General features: G+C 35.8%; 1 protein-coding gene across 1 annotated transcript in view; it reads right to left on the bottom strand.

Moving 5' to 3' along the window:
- LOC140450324 (uncharacterized) overlaps positions 1-17,966 on the bottom strand; it is a 205,740-nt gene that overhangs the window by 141,943 nt on the left and 45,831 nt on the right. The gene's annotated exons all lie outside the window — the stretch shown is intronic.

Genomic DNA, 17,966 nt, shown 5'->3' with positions numbered 1-17,966 from the left:
ATGTTTTAAAGTTAATGCATGTTCTCTGAGCGCACATGCGTTTATCTTTTTGGTTTTTATGTCGCTGCGATGTGATATTACTCTATTGTGAAAATTACGAGATGATTCTCCGATATACACGTTTTTACAGTTGGCACACGGTATAGAATAAACAACATTCGATGACTCCTGTATTGTGAAAGGATCCTTTGTCTTTGTGTACAACTTAGATACCGTTTTCACATTCTTAGTTGCAATTTTTAAGCCACTAACATTTTTGAAAATGTTCAATAGCTTAGGTGTGAGAACTGGAATATAGGGTAGGCAACCATACGTTATTTTAGATTGTGGTAGCTCTGATGTGTTCTGTGTCAATGTCTGTGTCAGTTGTCGGACCTCATTCACCTCATTATTATGAAAATTTTGGTTGTCAGAAAATTGCAAAGGAAAAGGAGAACCAAAAATGAGTTTATTCAAAAGCCCTGTAGGATAGGAGTTCTCTTGTAGTATAGATCTCAACTTTTTTAGTCCCTTGTCCCTGAACTCGATGTGTGATAAGTTGATAACCCTAGTTTTAAGGGCCAAAACCAAATTTGTTTTCATCTTAGATGGATGTTGAGAATAAAAGTTTATGAAACGGTTGCTAAAACAAGGTTTACGATACCACTCCGTCCTTAGCATGCCATCACTGCCACGATGTATAAGCATGTCTAAAAACGGGATCATATTATCAGCTTCTCTCTCAACCGTAAACTTTAAGTGTTCACACTGGGCGTTAAAAGTGTTTAGAACATCAGTTACTTTGTTTTCAGGGACCGATAAGATCAAATCATCTACATATCGTTTGATAAAAGGTATGTGAAAAGGTATCTTTTCCTTACATGTTCTTATAAGTTCATCCAATACAAAGTTACATAGTATGGGGGATATTTTGCTGCCCGTTGGAGTGCCAAAAATTTGTTTAAAAAAATTACCATTAAACAAAAAAATGTTAGAGTCAAAAATGAATGTTAAAATTCTTAAGAAATCATCTAAACTGATTTTGGTATGCAGAGAGATGCTGTTCCAGTTATTTTTGATGCTGTTGATGAATAGCATCTAGTGGTAAATAGTGACACAACATCTAAACTAATTAGTACTTATATAGTTATTCGGAACTTTAACACTATTAATGAAGTTACTAAATGTTTGTTTTGAGGTTTCCGCGGGAGCTATATGTGTTGTCACTATTTTTCCGGGTTTGACTCCGCGTTGTAAAATGCTGGTTTTCTTGAAAACCATTGTTTTGGCGACGTTTCGGCAAGGTCTCACTTGCCATTCTCAAGCCTGGTGGATCTACTTCTCGTCGTTACTCGACCAGTACTAACCGAGTAACGACGAGAAGTAGATCCACCAGGCTTGAGAATGGCAAGTGAGACCTTGCCGAAACGTCGCCAAAACAATGGTTTTCAAGAAAACCAGCATTTTACAACGCGGAGTCAAACCCGGAAAAATAGTGACAAAACATATATATATATATATGATATATATCGTATATATATATATATACATATATATATATATATATATATATATATATATATATATATATGATATATATTGAAATATTGAGACTGAACAAATAGAGTTTTATTTCCTGACCGATTGCTGATACTATAAATCAATATACATATATATATATATATATATATATATATATATATATATATATATATATATATATATATATATATATAGAATAATGAAAGGTGCCTCCACGAAGATTATGATCACTAGTGGAAACAATCGGACGTCCCCTGGAAACGAATAATGTCGGCTCATTCTTTCAACACCGGTGCACTAACACAGATTCAAACGAAATTAAAACGGTATTTATTAAGGCCATACTTAATTACTACTTGAATTAATATTGAAAGCCTATTAGATCTAATTTGTACTGAGACCACGGTGTTGATGTCGTGCTAGTTCAAGAAACCCATCGAGATACTACAAAGATTGGGAGTATGAAGCTGATATTAAAGAGACCATATCATCGGTGTGGTAGCGCAGTCTTCTTCAGATCAAATATCGACGTAGCCTCCACATCTTTAACAAACCTTGATGACATTGAGATCCTGACTGTGGAGTTAAACTCCTGCACGGTAACTTCCATCTACAAACCGCAAAACGCTGACTTTTCTTTCGAAGAACTTTCATTTATAGCCTATAAAATTCAAATCATGACTTCAATGCATTCATGACCTTAACTACACAGTGTCGCGTGGCATTATAACAAGACGGATTCCAATGGCGAAGAACTAGAAAAATGGGCGAAAAGCATGAACTTAAAACTTATTTATGACCCAAAACATCCTGCGTCTTTCAATAGCGCAAGATGACGCATAGGTTACAACCAAGACATTATGTTTTAGCAACTCTAGTAATAGGCATAGATATCAGGTGACAAAGATCGTTGGGAGTCCCCTGCCAAAAACACAATACAGACTAATAACTTGCCTTTCTAACGTTGCAATCAGATACGAAATTGTTCCTTTCAAGAGACAGTTCAACTTCAAAAAAGCAAATGGGAAATATCTCTGAAGACATGAATCAAGAAGTTTCCCACCTGAAACCGTGTTCTGGGCCATACAATCTTTGTACAAATCGTAAAACAAATATCACGAAAGCGTATTTCTAGATGTTGCCGAAACGAATACATACATGAAGAATCTAAACCTCTTCTTAAAAGATATGAGAAGCTGTATGAGGATGGTCGTTTTTTGAAAGCACCAAAACAGGATAGGTAATACGTGCTACATGTGATATACGTTAACAGAAGGGACATGATTTGGTGCAAACGGATGACAAGTCTGGACATAAACAAAATAGTAGACGCACTTGAAGATTGATTCGGAATCTTGGCAACGATTCCTTCGCCATGGCACCCACACAACCTGACAAAAGTCACACCTGATCAGATAGCCTGCCGTCTCCTGACAAACGGTAGGTCTACATCAAGGAAGAACAAGTTGAGAGTCCAACGAAATATCGACGAAAGAAGGGATGTCATAGGTAAATGACTTTTTGTCTGTAGAAGATAAAAATCCACCAAATGAAAGATAATAAAACGACTGGTTTGGACGAAATAAGAACAGAAAAAATTAAGAGATATGGACGAATAATTATGGAGTGGCTTGTAAAAATGATGAATTGGTGCATCTGTACATTACAAATTTCCAAAATCTGGAGGAAAGTCAAAGTGATAGCCCTCTTAAAATCAGAGAAGGATCCGGTGTCCGGATTCCGAAAAGAACGATATGAAGGGTTTAGACCTGGAAAGTCCTGCTGCATCCAAACACTTAACCTTACCCAACACATTGAAGAATATTGTGAACGGAAAGAAATAACAAATGTAGCGTTCATAGACCTAACTGGAGCCAACGACACAGTTAAACATTAACGGCTGCTAGCAAAACTCTACATACAAAACTGTTTTCCGACTCATAAGAATGATAAAATCAGACGCTTCTACTTAATAATCCAGTGTAGGGACAGTTGGTAAGACCAAAAAAAATCCACAAGGAAACTAAGTTCCTGTAGTTGGCTGTATACCATATATTAAAAAAAATTTTTTTAATAAAATCCTTTATAAAAAGGGATATAAAAAAAATCTCCTTTTTCAGAATTTTCCGTTGGAAGGTGTTCTTTAGGTTGACTGGAACATTTCCTGGAGTTTTTATCTTACAAAAAGTAGGGAAGACCTGGTTATTTATACATTGGGAGATGAACCAAATATCCAGCTTCAAAGTGCATCTTTTAGTGGCTAAGCGCATGTACTGAGGAGCCAAGTTGACCATACCGTCAAATTAAAATCCACAAGGAAACTAAGTTCCTGTAGTTGGCTGTATACCATATATTAAAAAAAAAATTTCAATAAAATCCTTTATAAAAAGGTATATAAAAAAATATTATATACCTTTTTATAAAGGATTTTATTGAAAAAAATTTTTTAAAAAAAAAATGGTCTCCCACAGGGAAGTGTCCTCCCGCCGATTCTATACAACATATACACCAACAATCAACCCATAAATCAACAAACCAACCAATTTATTTACGCTGTTGATACAGCTGTGGCAGCTCAGAGATTGATAGGGTCATATATATGTGGCTAACCATTGAAAATATAGGATTTAAGTTGTTGGTGTGCCGAACATGGAAAGTAAGTATTGATAAAATTGGTAGTGAAATACAAACACTTAAAAAAAAGGATAGTCCTATTCTCCAGTGTTCCGTGTCGTTGGAGTTAGCCTAGCAAATGTTCTCCATAATATACTGGCACAAACATAATCTTAAATAACTCGCCTCTAATAACTTTATCGAAAACTGGAGGTGAATATTTTGTATAATGTACGTATATTATCTCTGAAGCCATCAATGTAAATGTCACTTGGCATTATTACGTACATTTTATTCTTGATATATCTTAATGGAATCATTCTCATGATCTGGGTCGTACCTCATTATACAATGTATTTATTCGTAAAGATTCGTGTAGATCATTCCTTACAATTAAAGCAAAGTGTGCTGTTGATTCGTATAGGCGAATGTCAAGATAAACAGTTCGGTAACCGAATCATTCGGTAGTAGGATCTTTGCAGCAATATTTCAATATGTCCAAAATATAATTAATTCAATTCAAAATTGTTAAATACGTCCGAAGAAAGTATATTTGTAATTAATTTTTAATAAAAACACTTTTATTTTATGTTTTTGTACTAGATTAATTTTGAGAATTACTTATACATAAAAATTTTTATGTTTAAATACAATTTCCATTACAATTATTATTTCTTAGTAGGAAAAAAATCAATATCGATCAGATATTGCTGGACAGATGGAGTAATATAAGATTAGAATTTTTACATTTTCTACAATGCATATTATGATGTTTTTACTGCCTTGAGGTGTAAGGTGGGCATTTTTTATGGCGCTTAAAAAGTTCAAACTACCATGTACGGAGGTATTTAAAATTATAACAGATGTTCATCAACGTCGTGAGTCGATATTACCTGACATCAGTTATATAAATGTATATGTGAACTACAATTAGTGGATACTTTTCTACGAAAATTATTAGGCCGGAATATACAAGGATTGTATGGTATGTATAGTTCAAGGATATTACAGTTTTTATTGCCTTTTCACACTTAACTTTTTTCATTTATACTCTCTCCTATATATATATATATATATATATATATATATATATATATATATATATATATATATATATATATATATATATATATATATATGTTCGGATAAGTTTCCGAGGTCAGATAAATGAAAATTACTGAGTTCTCGGGAAGAACCGCGTTGAGAATTAAAAACTCGACGTTTCGGCACCCATTTTGGAGCCATTATCAAGAGTGATACGGTTCGGTTCGAGTTCGGGGTCTCAATCTGTCTACTCCCCTCACTCGAGACGTACCAGTATCGTGTTCTATATTGCAAGAACTGTCTCTCGGCACTGAGGTCTCAATCTGCCTACTCCTCAGTGTCGAGTGACAACCGGTCTTACCCTGTGTCTTCTTAACATGCCATACACCAAACTGCGTAGACGACTATCTCATTACTAGAATTCTGTTCTTGGCGGCGTGACACAGCTCGCCTGTATTGTGTATTCCTGTCCATTCTTTAATATTCCTTAACCAGGATAATTGTTTGCGGCCGGCTCCTCCCCTACATTCGATCTTCCCTTGTAGGATCTTACCCTGTGTGGCTGCTTTTATACTCGCTGTATGCGCGGGAACGGTATGCGCTGACGTGGTCTGAACTGACGTGGCCTGAGCGGTGTGGGCGGGAGGTCGCTGAAGCAGGGGTCGCCATGTTGCCGGCAATCGTTTCGCGTCATCGCGCGTGTTTTCAAGCTGTTAGGCCGTTTTTCGATTTCGATAGCTTCACGAATGATTCTCGCTTTTAAGGAGCGGATGGGAGCGATGGTTTTTGCTTTTTCGAAATCTATTTTGTGGCCTGTCTGAATATTATGTTGGGCTAGGGCTGAAGTGGTATCGGAATATTTGACTGATAGAGAATGTTCGTTAATACGGTTATGGATTCGTCGGTTTGTCTGTCCTACGTATGTGCGTGGGCAACTGGAACAAGGTATCTCGTAGACACCATGGTCTTCATTGGGGATTTGGTCTTTTACGGATCTGACGAGATTAGACAATATGGAGTGAGTGGTGAAGATGGTTTTGATATTAAGAGGGATAAGAGTTCTACTGATCTTGTCAGTGACACCTTTAATGAAAGGTAAAAAGATTTTGGGTTGATCCGGCGGCAAGGTTTCTTTTTTGGATGGAATGGGGTTTAGAAGTTTTTGAATGCTTCTATTGATTTGGGTTTTGTGGTAGCCGTTTTGTAGGAGTGTTTGTCTTATTGAATTGATTTCGGATGACCTGTGATTGTTGTCGCTAAGTCTTATGGAACGGGAAATAAGAGTGTTGATGACTGAATTAAGTTGGGCGGAGTGATGATGTGACTGGGCATTGATGACACCTTTGTCATTTGGCCCCATGGTAAAGATCAAGTAGAACTCTTATCCCTCTTAATATCAAAACCATCTTCACCACTCACTCCAAATTGTCCAATCTCGTCAGATCCGTAAAAGACCAAATCCCCAATGAAGACCATGGTGTCTACGAGATACCTTGTTCCAGTTGCCCACGTACATACGTAGGACAGACAAACCGACGAATCCATAACCGTATTTACGAACATTCTCTATCAGTCAAACATTCCGATACCACTTCAGCCCTAGCCCAACATCATATTCAGACAGACCACAAAATAGATTTCGAAAAAGCAAAAACCATCGCTCCCATCCGCTCCTTAAAAGCGAGAATCATTCGTAAAGCTATCGAAATCGAAAAACGGCCTAACAGCTTGAAAACACATAAGACACACGTAAGATCCTACAAGGGAAGATCGAAGGTAGGAGAGGAGCCGGCCGCAAACAATTATCCTGGTTAAGGAATATTAAAGAATGGACAGGAATACACAATACAGGCGAGCTGTGTCACGCCGCCAAGAACAGAATTCTAGTAATGAGATAGTCGTCTACGCAGTTTGGTGTATGGCATGTTAAGAAGACACAGGGTAAGACCGGTTGTCACTCGACACTGAGGAGTAGGCAGATTGAGACCTCAGTGCCGAGAGACAGTTCTTGCAATATAGAACACGATACTGGTACGTCTCGAGTGAGGGGAGTAGACAGATTGAGACCCCGAACTCGAACCGAACCGTATCACTCTTGATAATGGCTCCAAAATGGGTGCCGAAACGTCGAGTTTTAAATTCTCAACGCGGTTGTTCCCGAGAACTCAGTAATTTTCATATATATATATATATATATATATATATATATATATATATATATATATATATATATATATATATATATATATATAAATATATATATATATATATAAATATATATATATATATATATATATAAATATATATATATAAATATATATATATATATAAATATATATATATACATATATATATATATATATATATATATTTATATATATATATATATATATATATATATATATATATATATATATATATATATATATTTAAAATATATTCAATGGTTGAATAGCAGAAGTTTAATCGGTCAATAATTGGCAAATGAAAGTCGTCAACTACTTTATTGATCTATTCGAATACGTTTCGCTTTTATTTTTAAAAGCATCATCAGTTCAAAAAACAATGTGTAGGGTTTTTTAGATGTTATGAAAACTCATATCTTTTTCTTGCGTAAGTTCATGTATTTTGTTTTATTTTTTTTTTATTTTCAGTCCTCTCAGTTTTTTTGAAACGTTTTCTTTACTGCCTATTTTGTCTGTTGCTACTATGGTTATATCGTCTGCATATCCTATTATTTGTACTGCATTCTTGTTTATAGTTCCTGCGTTTGACATCTTTTTGATGATCTTGTCTAGTGACAGAATAAGAAGTACCGTTGAGAGCGCATCTTCTTGTCTTACTCCATATTTTATTTTTATTATTTCTGTTCTTCCTCTTCCGGTGTCTATTGTTGCTTGTGAATCTCGCATTGTCATTTCTATTATTCTTATAATTTTATTTGGTATTCTACTCTCTTGGTAAGTCTTGGATCATTGTTCTTCTGTTTAGTTTGTCAAACACCTGTTTAAAGTCTAGGAAAAGTATATGTGTTTCTCCGTCGTACTCGTATGTTTTCTCTATCACTTGTTTTAGCGTATGTATTGCATCTATTGTGGATCTTCCTTTTCTGAAACCGTACTAGTAATGCTTTGTTCTCTGTATATTGTTAGTTTTGTCTCTAAGTAAACCAGTCATTTCTTTATATATGTTACATTCAGTAAATTAATTGTTCGGTAGTTTTCACATATATTCTATGGTCTTGTTGTTTTGAGATTGTCACTATAATTCCCTTCTTTCATTTTCGGGCATTATTTCTTTACTCCTTATATTCTGTATCAGTTCATAAAACTTTCTGTATACTGCCTCCGCAGCGTATTTTATAAGTTCTGTACATATTCCGTCTTCTCCCGCTATTTTCCCCCTTTTTTAGTTTGCATATTTTATCTTTCCTGTATAAGTCAATTCTTCTTCTTCTTTATTTTGTTCTGTCGCTTTTTCGGTTACCTAGTTTTAAGTATTGGAAGAATGGTTTTGAGTTGTGTGTTTTATTTTCCAATTTAGTCTCATTAAAAATTTCTTCTACTTTTTGATTTTTTTTTCGATTTATTCAATTTCTTTGACTTTTGCCTTTAATCTTTCTATTTAATATTTTTCTCGTTCCTCTTCTTTGCTTGTGCTTAACCATTTTATTCTTGTTTTATTATTTTCTTCAACTGTTAATTTGAATTCATCGTTAAATCAATTATTTCCTCCTTCATTTTGCATTTTACCAACCACATTCTCTACTGCTTTGTTTATTCCTTGTTTGACTTTTTCTCAACTGTTTCACCATTTCTTAATCTTTGAACTGCATCTCTGCATTTACTTTTTTTACAAATCTTCTTTTTTACTTCTGTCTCTTTCAATTTATCTACGTCTCATCTTCTCTGTGTTTTTCGTCTTTCATTCTTCGTTGTTTATATTTTACATTTTGTAATCACTAGTATATGGTCCGAATCGATGTCCCTCTGTAAGATCTAACGTCATTTAACGATTGTCAGTATATCTTTATACTCAGTACATAGTCTATTAGATTTCCTTCCAGACGTCCTGGTCTCATTCATGTTATTTAGTGTATGTTTTGCGTTTATGTCTCGTGCTACTTATGTTCATGTTTAATGCCGCTGCTAAATTACATAATCTTTCTTCGTTATTGTTTGTTGTGTTATGCATTGATTTTCCACCTGCAACCTCTCTGAAGCAATTTGTTTTCCTATTTGAGCGTTGAAATCTCCTATAATGATTAGTATATCTTCTTCCGGGATTTTCTCGGCGTTTTCTTCTGGTGTTTCATAGAACTATTGTTTTATCAAGTCATCACTGTTTTCTGAGTGTGCATAGACATATATTATGGACAACTTGTTTGGTTTGCTGGGTACTTTTATGTATTATATTCTTTCATGTATGGGTGTAAATTCCATAACTTTATGTCTCATTTTCCCTATCACCATAAATACCGTTCCTCCATATCCCTGTTTTTCTTCGCCTGCATACCATACTGTATAATTTTCCTTTTTGATTTTTCCATATCCCCCTCATCTGGTTACCTGAATTCCTGCAATGTTGTTTTAACTGTGTCGCTAGTTCTTCCTCTTTCCTGTTTACAGCAGCGTCCTCACGTTTCATGTTCCAATGTTTTTTGTATTTTTCTTATTAGTCTGAATATACATATTTTCTTAAGTCAATTTTTTCGCTAATGTACTTACTACTTACTTACTTAGTCCTAAGCCTTTCTACCGTTAGGTGTAAGGCTGGTGAAGTTAAGTTTTGCACTGTTGTCTCCATTCTTTTCGGTCTTGTGTTAGATTTCGTGCACTTTCCCACGTCAATCCTTTTTTCTCAACTTCTTTTCTGATTTCATCTACCCACCTAACTCTTGGTCTTCCTCGTTTGTTTTTCCCTTGCACTCTCGTTTCAAACACTCGTTTTGTTAATCTTTCATTCGACATTCTACACACGTGCCCGAACCAATCTTAGTTGCCCCTCTACTATTTTTTCGTTTATTGGTTCTAGTTTTAGGTTTTGTCGGATTGTTGGTATTTTCCTCAGGAACGTCATTTCCATAGCATTGACTTGAGATTTTTGTCTCCCAGTCAATGTCCATTACTCGCTATTATACATGATTGTAGGTCTAACTACTGATTTAACGACTACCGTTTTTACCTTCTCCGGTATTTCTTTTTTCCCCAAAAATGTTATTTTCATAGTGTTAAATAAGCTTCTTGTTCGTCCCATTCTCTCATTTATTTCCATGTCTGGTTTACCGTTTGATTCAATTATTACTCCTAGGTATTTAAAATGTTCCACTTGTTGTTGTTTTCCGTTTAATTGTATTGCGTGTGTCTTTCTCTTATTTGAAATTATCATTGTTTTTGTTTTCTCTGTATTTATTTTCATATTTATGTTTAACAGTTCTTCTTCGAGGATTTCAAGGTTGTTCTGTAGGTCTTCTCTCTTTTCTGCTATCAAAACCATGTCGTCTGCAAATAGAAGCTCTGATAGTTAAGTCTGTTTCATTTGCCAGTATCCTAATGTTACTTTTCTCATTCTTCTCTTGGCTTTCTTTATTGCTTCATCCAGTACCACTGAGAACAGCAGTGGGCTCGACACGCATCCCTGTTTGACGACTTGACTTGTAGTAAATTCTTCGGATTGCTCGTTGTTGGTTCTCACCGTATTTGTATTATTATTGTACATATCCTTTATTACATCAATTGTTATCCTGTCAACTCCTCTTTCCTTTATTGTCCTCCATACGTCATTTCTTTGTATTCTGTCAAACGCCTTTTCCAGATCAATAAAGCATATATGTATTTCTCTATTTTTATTGATTACTTTCTCACTTACTTGTCTTATTGTGAATATGTGGTCTTGCGTGCTTCTGTCCTTCCTGAATCCACATTGTGTATCTTCCATAGTTGGTTCTATTTGGGTTTTTATTCTTGTTTCTATTATTCTTGCGAATACCTTCCCAGGAATACTTGATATAGTAATACCTCGGTAATTATTACAGTTTCTCTTGTCGCCCTTTTTGTGTATTGGTAGTATAATGTCTTTCTTCCAGTCCTGTGGTATTTCTGCTCTCTTTATAATATCATTCATTAGTTCTTTCATGCTGTCCACTCCCTGTATTCCCATGAATTTTATCATTTCCGGGATGATATGATCCTTGCCTGGTGCTTTGCCTAATTTAACTCTTTCAATTGCCTTTCCTAGTTCTTCTGTTGTTATGGGTTCTACTTTTTGTTCTTCATTTATTTCTTGTATCTCCACTGTGTTGTCTACGTCTGTATGAGTTATGTAAACGCTAATGTAAACCATACTTATATCTTCTCTTCTATTATTGTGTTTTCGTGCAGTTAATCGCTAGGCCTGCTTTAGTATATTCTTATAGATTTCTCATCATGTAACCTATCCGTTCGTTCCTATTCCTTTTTATCTTTCCTTCCTATCTTCGAAATCCCGTTCCTTTAGAATTCCTTAGCATTTTTTTCTATGCTTTTGATGAGTTTTCAAGATATATTTTAAATAGCATTGAACATTTGGAATATCTGCAAAAGATCTTTTGTTATAATAATGTTTTTTTCTTCTCCTTCTTCTTGCAGTGCCGTCTTTCATCGAAATTTGACACTATTCTGGCGAATATATTTCCATTAGCTGCTATTTTTTTGTACGTTTAAACAAGTCTATTGTCCTGTTATTTTTCTACACCTTAGTCTAATCGCCTTTTTTGTTTTCTTGATGTTAGTGTTTACCCCATTTTTTTTCTTTAGCGACCATCTCCTTTAAGGAGGTTGGTAATCATCACGGTTATTTTCAAGACTGCATCTCTGAACAGGTCAACAAATTTATAGGTATAACATTTTCTCAGTTTATCTAATCAGTAGATGCTCTTTCTTACAATACTGCGTTTTCCATCTATTTTACTCTGTATGATGTCTTTGAACAATACAAACTTATTTCCTCCCATCACTTCCTTTTTCTTTTTAACTTAGGACCTCAGTATTTGTTTCAAGGTTCAACTTTTGTCAGTGCCATAAGAGTCCATTTTATTTATATTAATTTTACTTTGAATAAAACTTTGAAAATATTTAAAAAAATTTATTAATATTTTTTATTTCGGCTTACCATAATCCTAAAACATATGTCCATGTTTATATATTTATTTTGTTTCTTATCAAAGGACCCTCGTACCTTGTACATTCTCCAACAGTTTCATCACGACTTTTGAATTTGTTTACACTCTAATTCTTGCTGACAGATCATCGGGATGAACAAAATAAATTATGTACGCTCTTGATGGCGTAACCCGAAGGCAGGTATTATTTGAATTTATTATATTTTTGATCAGCAGGAAGTGTTATTTTTGGATGGCGCTAAGACGCGTATAAATTTTGAGGATTACGAAAAGAAATGCAATAAATAATATTCAGGATTTAATAGAATCTACACTAACTACCTAAATAATATAGATGATAAAGACATCATTTATGCAGAATATGACACTTTGTTGTTTTGTAGATATTGTTTTTTATTATTATTTCTTACCAGATTTAGCCATACGGCTCACACTCCCTCTAAGGGGATAATTCACTTATGTCTTACTATTATTATATTATATTATTTGTAACTAGTTACTAGTATGTCTTACTATTATTATATTATTTATTTTGTTATTATTTGTAATATATATTATTAGTAACTTTGCCCGTCGCATGCGGTCGGGGGGATCCAATCAACTGTCATCAACTGTCATCTACAGTCATCATCATCATTTGACTCTACAACTCTATCTGAGTCTTGGCCGCGTTTACTATTTCCCTCCATTGTTGTCGGTCCTGAGCAGCTATTTCCCATTGCTGTATTCCCATTTTGCGTAGATCACTGGCTACTGCGTCCTTCCATCTCTTTCTTGTGCGACCAACTGACCTTCTGCCATCGGGCCTTTCCCAGAATGTGGCGTTCAGGAGTCTTTCGTCACTCGATCTTAGTACGTGGCCCGCCTTATTCAGATTGCTTTAATGTAGCGTAGTATGTTTTCATCTCCATATACTGTCTGGAGTTCATCATTGTGCCTTCTTATCCATTCTCCTGTTGTCTCTTCTCTGCAAGGCCCATAGATAGTCCACAGTATCTTTCTTTCCAGTACCAGTAATTTTGTCGTTTCCCGCTGGTTCAGAGTCCATGTCTCGCTTCCATACGTTATTGTGGGACGGATTATTGTCTTGTACAGTCTTATTTTTGCTGGTCTTGAGAGTATTTTTGAGGACGTGAAGCTGGCTGCCACGTCCTTTTCATATTTATTTTCAGATGTTATGATCGCTCCCAGGTACTTGAATTCTTTGACGTCTTCAAAGTTGTATTCATTGATTGTTACGTTTTGTCTAACCATTGGTCTTGGGTTCTTCGTAACCACCATGTACTTGGTCTTGTCCTCGTTGACTTTCAGACCAACTTCCTTGGCTCCGTTTTCGAATAGGATGAAAACTTCTTTTGCATCTCTGGTGGATTGTGCAATTGTGTCCACGTCATCCGCAAACGCCAATAGTATTTTTGATCCTTGGGCGGCAAATCCGTTTGTCAGTTGTGGTTGAGCTTTCCTTACCGCATGTTCCAGTGCAAAATTAAATAGCAGGGGGGCGAGGGATCTCCTTGTCTAAGCCCGGTGTCAATGAGGAATTCCTCAAACGTGGTGCTGCCAATTCTGATCCGTGTGGAAGCGTTCTCTGTGCTCACCTGTGCTAATCGTACCAACTTTCCAGGTACTCCCATTTCTACCATGGTCTCCCACAATGCTTCTCTGCTAACAGAATCTTAAACTTGTTTAAAGTCCACGAAGATTTGGTGTACATCGCGGTTGTATTCCCAGTTTTTTTCTAACACCTGGCGTAGGACGAATATCTGGTCTATGGTCGACCTTCCCGGTCTGAATCCACTTTGGTAGTCGCCTATTATTTCCTCTGCGTATGGAGTTAGCCTTCTAGACAGTATTATGGATATAATTTTGTACGTTGTATTGATTAACGATATTCCTCTATAGTTCCGACATATGTGTTTGTCTCCCTTCTTGTGGATAGGTACTATATGGCTTTCATGCCAGTGTTTCGGTATTTCTTCTCTTTCCCAGAGTTCTCTTATAAGATGATATATCTCAAGGTGGAGCTTTTCTCCCCCTTTTTTTAGTAGTTCTGCCTGTATGCCGTCTGGGCCTGGGGCTTTATGCCTTTATGGTTTTTTAGGGACGAAATTGCGGATTTTACTTCAGCTAGTGTGGGCCCTGGTATTTCAGGTTCGGCTAACTCGTACTGTCGTTGTGGGTTTTTCTGTACTTAAGAGTTGCTCAAAATACTTTCTCCATTGACGGCTTATCTCCTCGTCGTCTGTGAGGCATCTACAGTCAGTCATTAAATTTTTAAAATAATAAACTTTTTGCATATAATCCAAAAAAATATATAAAGTATGATCTAGAGCTGACTTCTGACCTGATATCATGTTTTTTTACTATACCCTATATATATATATATATATATATATATATATATATATATATATATTGATGGCACGCTATATACATTATATGTACTATAGACTCAATCGAGTGATAACACCGTTACAAGTACTTGATGTCAGAGCCCTAACATCTGCTAACCTGGGGACTGATCACAACCTTGTCTTATGCAAGATGCTACTAGAACGTCCGCAACGAAACAGAAAACCCCCAATGCTCATCGAAAAACACAATATAAAGTCGCTAGCAACAGAGAGTACAAAACTCCTTTATGAGAACAGGATTACCAGCAAACTAAAAGAGATCGAGTTACAACCCGAATGGGGAGTAGAAGATATTTGGCAAAAAATCAGGAAATGCATCGACCAAGCAGCAGAAGAAGCAATTGAAAAGCGGAAAATTAACACGACGGCGATAAACCACACCCAACCGTGGTTTTGTCAAGAGGTAAAAGAACTCTCTGAATTAAAAAGCAAATGCTACCTGAGATATAAAAGCACACAATCGGAAGAAGATCTCGCAGAATAGGTCCAATTAGGAAAGAAGTAAACGCAAGAATAAAATCAATCAAAAGAGAACATTGGGCTAAATTCACCAGCGACATGTACTACGACCTATATGGTGCCCAAAAGAAAGTATGGAAAATGCCTCGGAACAAAAAAAAACAGTTAACGAGTTCGTGCAGACCAAGCGAGTACCTATAGAGACATGGCAACATCATTTTAAGGAGCTATATGATGCTGAAGAAACGCTGAATATAAACGAATACGAAGCAGATATAAGTGCTACAATCAATGACGAAGAGGTAGAAGCAAAGATCGGGAAGCTAAAAAACAAAAAATCACCTGGAACAGATGGTATACCCAATGAACTCTTAAAATATGGAGGCCCTGAACTTGCAAGTAAACTGTCACAACTATTTAACAAAATCTTAAACGATACAGAAACACCAAAAGAATGGCATAAGAGCATCACAATCTCCATATTTAAAAAAGGAAAAAAACTTGCCCACAAAACTACAGAGGAATAACCCTCTTAAATACAACGATGAAACTTTCACAAGTATTCTTAAGGACAAATTGGAAAGGCAAATCACTAATGCTGAAGAACAACAAGGTTTTACAAGAGGGCGGTCTATAACAGATGCAGTATTCATAATAAATCAAATAAAAGAAAAAGCTATAGAGTTCGGCATGCCAGCATATATTTGCTTCATTGATCTGTCGAAGGCGTTTGATAGGGTTCGTCTGGGAGACATTCTAAATATATTAATAGAAAATAAAACGCCGACCAACATAACAAAGATAGTCCATAACCTAAATAACAACAATGTAACCAAAGTTAGAGCAGGAGACCAATTCACTGAAAATATTCCAACACCGGGAGGAATTAGACAAGGCGACAGTTTAAGCCCCTTCTTGTTTAACCTACTCATGGGCAAAATTATAAACAAAGTAACATCTCTCAATCTCGGATACAGAATGGGCAACAAAAGAATTGCTATGGTGTGTTACGCAGATGATGCAGCAATGATTGCCGAATCAGAAGATGATCTTTAGAGACAGCTCTTTCAGTTCTTTCAAATAAGCCGCCAACTAAATATGACCATTTCTACCAACAAAACTAAATGTATGACAATAGCAAAAGATCCGCTCAGATGTAAGTTAGTGGTTGAGAACAACCCCATAGAACAGGTGATGTAATTCAGATATCTGGGCATACATATATCAAGCAGACACGACCCAGTAAAGGACCTAAGGAGTCAGATCAACAAAGCATCCGCATTGTCGGGATGTCTGCGGGAGATAGTCTGGTCAAATCCGTATATGCGCACAGATAGTAAAATTAGAATCTACAAGAGTTGCATGCGACCGATCATGACATATGGCATAGAAGTGCGCGAAGATACCAACAAAACGAAACAGATGCTAAGGGTTGCCGAGATGAAAACCCTAAGAACAATAGTGGGCAAAACAAGAAGAGACAGGGTGAGAAATACAAACGTTATAGAGCAGTGCAAAATTCAAGATATTGCAAGATGGGGAAGGCAGCGTAAAAGGATGTGGTACAGTCATGTAAGACGAATGGATGAGAATAGACTCCCAAAAATTGCCCTAGAAAACAACCCGCCCGGTTCAAGACCTCCCGGAAGACGACCTAAAAGATAGAGGGATAGTTGGCAATCTACCTCTCAGGAAATTAACCAGAGGCAGCTTCAGAATTAAACAGATCGAAAGATCTCCAAGAAGTAGAAGAAGAAGAAGAAGAAGAAGGTTTGGTGAACAGACATAATTGTTGATACTGGGCTGAGAATTATCCACATATTGTGCGTGAATTTTACACACAGCATCCTCAAAGGTTAAACCTATGATGTGGTATATCCTAAGTGATCACATTATCGGACCCTTCTTTATCACTGGAAACTTAAATGGTGCATCGTATTTTGAGTTAGTTAGGCAAGTGGTTAATCATATTAGAACAATAGTAGAAAATGTTGACAATCTTTCCGAAGATTTGGTTGTATTTCAACATGATGGAGCTCCTCCACACTTTGATATAGCTGTGCGACAATTTTTAAACGAAACTTTTCCCGCTCGTTGGATAGATAGAAGAGGATAGATGATGGACTGGCCACCTAGGTTACCGGATTTAACACCACTAGAGTTCTTCTTAGGGGGGTATTTAAAAACAAAATTTTATACTACTGAACCAGAATCTCTAGATGATTTACGACAAAGAATAGAGGATGAATGTCGACAATTGAATTCAGACGTGTTAAGCAATGCCAGAGAAGAATTTAAAAATGGATTATACTATTGTAGGGAAGTAAATGGCAGTCATTTTGAACAATTATTGTAAAAATTTTTGGTAGTGAAATGTTCACTCTAAATGTTTGTAATAAAATTGTTAAAAAACTAATTTTTTTTTCCAATCCAGTTTTCTTGCATTTGTATTTATTTTTCTCATAAACTAATCACTTTAAGCATCATGTGTTATACATTTCTGAAATCAGTATAAAAAGAAGAATCGAAATATCAAATAAAAAAGGTAGAAGTAATTTAAAAATAATTAAGTGATGATAGGGGTAAGAGGGTGCCCTTCCCAGCAAGTTTAAATATGACATAATGTCTCCCCCGTCAAATATTAATTGTCGTGTTTTTGCGCTTTTCCTAAAAATTACAAATTTAAAAGTTATTTAAGGTGGATAGATTTATCTGCAAAGCACTGTATAATATCTGTGCATAAAGCGAGTTAAGTC

The sequence above is a fragment of the Diabrotica undecimpunctata genome, chromosome 9 (genome assembly GCF_040954645.1).
Source record: "Diabrotica undecimpunctata isolate CICGRU chromosome 9, icDiaUnde3, whole genome shotgun sequence".
Classification (NCBI taxonomy): domain Eukaryota; kingdom Metazoa; phylum Arthropoda; class Insecta; order Coleoptera; family Chrysomelidae; genus Diabrotica; species Diabrotica undecimpunctata.
Note: the sequence above shows the minus strand (reverse complement) of the source record. Positions and strands in the feature narration are given on the sequence as shown.